We start from the raw sequence: 5,107 nt of genomic DNA on the forward strand, positions 1-5,107 counted from the left end.
GACCAGAGTCTCAATATCTCGAGTCATCCAGGGTTCCCTACTTCTACCAGCCTTGCCCTTCACTCTAAAGGGAATGTGCTTACCCTGAACCCTGGTTAACACATTTTTAAAAGCCTCCCATTTACCAGCCGTCCCTTTGCCTGCCAACAGTCTCCCCCAATCTACCTCTGAAAGTTCCTGTCTGATACCATCATAATTGGCCTTGCCCCAATTAAGAATTTTAACTCTTGGGCCAGACCTATCATTCTCCATAGCTATCTTAAAACTAATGGAGTTATGGTCACTTGTCCCAAAGTGATCCCTCACTAACACTTCTGTCACTTGCCCTTCCTTATTTCCCAAGACGAGGTCATGTTTTGCCCCCTCTCTAGTCGGTCCATCCACATACTGAATGAGAAATTGCTCCTGAATACACTCAACAAATTTCCCTCCATCCAAGCCCCTAATGCTATGGCTGTCCCAGTCAATGTTGGGAAAGTTAAAGTCCCCTACTATTACCACCCTATTTTTCTTGCAGCCATCTGTAATCTCCTTACATATTTGCTCCTCAATTTCCCGCTGACTATTTGGGGGCCTGTAGTACAGTCCTATCAAGGTGATCTCTCCCTTCTTATTTTTCAGTTCCACCCATATAGACTCAGTGGGCGAACCCTCGGATATATCCCCTCTAAGTACTGCCGTGATGTTCTCTCTAATCAAAAACGCCACTCCCCCTCCTCTCTTACCACCTGTTCTATCCTTTCTATAGCATCTGTACCCCGGAACATTGAGCTGCCAGTCCTGCCCCTCCCTTAGCCATGTTTCAGTCATAGCTATAATATCCCAGTCCCATGTGCCCATCCATGCCCTGAGTTCATCCGCTTTGCCCGTCAGGCCCCTTGCATTGAAATAAATGCAGTTTAATGTAGACTTTCCTTGCTCTCTGCCCTGCTTTCTCTGGTCATGCTTTACACACTCTCCCTTCCTGCCTTTTGTTTCCGTCCCCACTGACTTCCTACATCGGTTCCCATTCCCCTGCCACATTAGTTTAAACCCTCCCCAACTGCACTAGCAAACACACCCCCGAGAACATTGGTTCTGGTCCCACCCAGATGCAGACCGTTCGATTTGTACAGGCCCCACCTCCCCAGAACCGGTCCCAATGTCCCAGGAATTTGAAACCCTCCCTCTTGCACCATCTCTCAAGCCACGTATTCATCCTAGCTATCCTGTCATTCCTACTCTGACTATCACGTGACACTGGTAGCAATCCTGAGATTACTACCTTTGAGGTCCTACTTTTTAGTTTAACTCCTAACTCCCTAAATTCAGCTTGTAGGACCTCATCCCGTTTTTTACCTATATCGTTGGTGCCTATATGCACCACGACAGCTGGCTGTTCACCCTCCCCCTCCAGAATGCCCTGCAGCCGCTCCGAGACATCCTTGACCCTTGCACCAGGGAGGCAACATACCAACCTGGATTCTCGTTTGCGTCCGCAGAAACGCCTGTCTATTCCCCTTACAATTGAATCCCCTATCACTATAGCTCTGCCACTCTTTTTCCCGCCCTTCTGTGCAGCAGAGCCAGCCACGGTGCCATGAACCTGGCTGCTGCCACCTTCCCCTGGTGAGCCATCTCCCCCAACAGTTTGCAAAACGGTAAATCTGTTTTGGAGGGAGATGACCGCAGGGGATCCCTGCACTGCCTTCCTACTCTTCCTCTGTCTGTTGGTCACCCATTCCCTATCTGCCTCAGTAATTTTAATCTGCGGTGTGACCAACTCACTGAATGTGCTATCCACAACTTCCTCAGCATTGCGGATACTCCAAAGTGAGTCAATCCGCAGCTCCAGAGCCGTCAAGCGGTCTAACAGGAGCTGCAGTTGGACACACTTCTTGCAGATGAAGGAGTCAGGGACACCAGAAGGGTCCCTGACTTGCCACATCTCACAAGAGGAGCATGACACGGGTCTGAGCTCTCCTGCCATGACTTAAACCTGAAGTTAAATTTGAACTACACTACACAGCTAAGAGAAAGTCAAAGAGAGAAAAATCACTTACCAGTCACAAGCCAATCACTTACCTGCTGGCTGTGATGTAATTGCTCCCGAGACTCCCTCACAGGTCTGCTTCTCTGCACCTCCTTAAGATGAGCACCAAATTCCCTTAACTAGTTAATTAATTTACTAAATTAATTGGATTTTTTTTTTTTTTTTGGAAACTCAACCCCAAACACCAAACTCCAAAAAACACAGCCCTCACTCACCTCTTACCCGAACTCAGCCTTACCCAAACTCAGATACACTCTGTTTGCTTCCAGCACTCCATTTCTAAAGGCCCTTCAGCCACACCTTTTGTATCCTTCCTGATTTACAGTCAGCCAATAGGCCTGCTCCCGAAACTGATCTCCCGAAACTAACAGCTGACCTGCAAGGTAAGGAACTTTTTAAACAGCACTTACCTCTCCCAGCAGCACTTGCTCCCTGTGGCCGCTCCCGGCACTGAACTCCCGAAACTAACGGCTGACCTGCAAGGTAAGGAACTTTTTAAACAGCACTTACCTCTCCCAGGCCGCGAACTTTTAAACTCTCCGCTCTGACTCGCAGCTCCCGGGCTTTTTAAATCTCCCGCGCTGTTTTCAATGTCCCGGCTCTCTCTCTCTCTCCCGCTCCCAGCTGACCTGCAAGGTAAGGAGGTTTTGATGCATGAGCTGGAGTCTTTGCTGCTTGGCTCACCATCTGCTTAGAGTTGAACATGGTTGGGCCACCCCTTATTTCTCTGAGGGGTCATGGCTGCAGCTATCTCGTTTGTGGGCCTGTGCGGTGTTCACCAGGCTGTGCCACCAATTCTGCAGGGTCCGGCAAAATATGTGTATACACGTTGCCAGAGGGATGTAGTAAAACAATGGGCATGGTTTTCCCAGAAATTGGCAAAGGCCGATAGTGGGCAGGAAATGTAGCGATCAAGCCGCCGACAGCAATGGCATATACTGCAGGACTTGGAAAAGAAAACATCAAGGGGCAGGTTCCATGGCACATCACTGGCAGGGTTCCCTCTGATTCGCCCGCCCCGCCAGCAACTTAGTAACTCCTGGCACTGCCTGGCAACCCCCCCTAGGTATGACTCTCAGCCCCCTGAGCAATGCACTCATCTGAGCTCCCCTGGGAGTCTGCTCGCCACGTGCACACCTTGGGAGACCAGTCGGGTTTTATGCCATTCTGTCGTCACACCGATGACTGATGGGGAGAAGATCAAGGCATAGAGGTCTGATAATGATGTGTTAATGAATGCAAATGATGTTCCCATGTTGAGGAAATGGCGGGGGAGGGGACAATCGCATTACGCAGTTATATCAACATGAAATTATTATGGGCGAGGGTTTAGAGAACACCAAAGTATATCATGGAGTTTACACGACCCACAATGTTTCATAGAGTTTGGTTATGGGGAGCACACTTTACAGGTGTGATGCAACAGAGATCTAAAGTATGTTTAAAGAAAAACAATGTTTATTCTATGAATCCAGATAACATTTTATAAACACACAGTAAACATCTTATCAACTATCAACACTGATAATCCCCACAGATACAATACTCTATAGGTAACCCTTAATAACTTTCCTAACAATATCCATAAGTCAAAAACCCTTTTTAACAAAGATAGTGGGCGGAATTCCCCCCCCCCCCCACGCCGGGTGGGAGAATCGCCGAGGCGCCGTGCGTGTCCCACCACGCCGCCAAGACGCCTGCACGCGATCCTCCCACCCCCCCCAAACCGGCGTGGCGAGAATCACGGCTGGCCACTGGGAGAATCACTGCTCGCCGTTCGCAATGGGCGGGTGGCGATTCTCCGGCCCGGATAGGCCGAGCAGCCTGCCCAATACGACGGCTTCCCGCTGGCGCCATCCACACCTGGTCGCTGACGGTGGGAACAGCGCGGGAACACTGGGGGGGGGGGACAGCCTGTGGGGGTGGGGAAGTTCCTGCACTGGGGGGGCCTCAAATGGGGTCTGGCCCACGATCGGTGCCCACCAATCGGCGGGCCGGCATCTCTGAAGGAGGACCTCCTTTCCTCCGCCGCTCCGCAAGAGCTATCTGACATCTTCATGCGGGGCGGCCTTGGGGAGTTCGGCAACCTGCGCATGCGCGGGTGCCGTCATTTACGCAGCGCCGGCCATGTCATTTACGCGGCACTGCTTTTACACGGCACCAAGGCCCGGCGCGCGTAAATGACGCGACGCCGCTGCTAGCCCCCCGGGGGAAGGAGAATAGGGGGCTGGGAGCGGGCTCCGACACCGGAGTTAAACACTCCGGTTTTCACTCCGGCGTCGGCACTTAGACTCCCGATGGGAGAATTGCGCCCAGTAGATTTGCATTCCTTCCAGAAACAGGTATTACTTTGAAGTCATCAAGTGATCTGGAGACATTCTTTAATAGGCAGAGAGAGAGAGAACAGCTCCTTGGTTTGAATGCAGCTCCTCAACTGAAAAATGAAACAAAACCTCAGAGCCCAAAATAGCTTCCAGGTCAAAGGGAAAGTAAAAAGCAGAGCAGAGCCCAGCTCCACCCTCACAATGACATCACTGCAGCCACTTGAGAAGACAAACATTTCTTAAAATGACATTTCCATGACAAAATGCAATGTGGCTGGTCTCGCAATATTTTCTACAATCGTTGCCGAACCCGCCTGCCCCAATCAGGAGTGAAAAATCCCAGCCAGTATCTTCGAAGGCATGACATCCTGTGAGCATTCCAGGGTGGGTGAATCACTCATCTGTTCCTCAGCTAATGCTAGGTGTGATGGAGAGGAGACACTAAAGTGCAACAGTTGGTTCTACCACCTGTGGTCTCTATTTTCTTTATTTCTATCAAAGGATATGTGGGAAAGTGGGATTAAGCCGTTGTGTTGGGTGATGAGCCATGACCACAATGAATGGCGGGGAGGCTCGAAGGGCCAAATGGCCTCCTCCTGCCCCTATTTTCCATCCTCCCGCTGGTAAGGAGTTTCCAATGGCCCTCACAGGAGCCTAATGCCATACAAGGTCTCGGCAATTTTGGATGATACCTAATTTTTTTCCCCAGAGCCTTGTGCTCTTCCATCCGCATCAAGTGAGTGATAACGGC

Source organism: Scyliorhinus torazame, chromosome 17, assembly GCF_047496885.1.
Source record: "Scyliorhinus torazame isolate Kashiwa2021f chromosome 17, sScyTor2.1, whole genome shotgun sequence".
Lineage (NCBI taxonomy): Eukaryota > Metazoa > Chordata > Chondrichthyes > Carcharhiniformes > Scyliorhinidae > Scyliorhinus > Scyliorhinus torazame.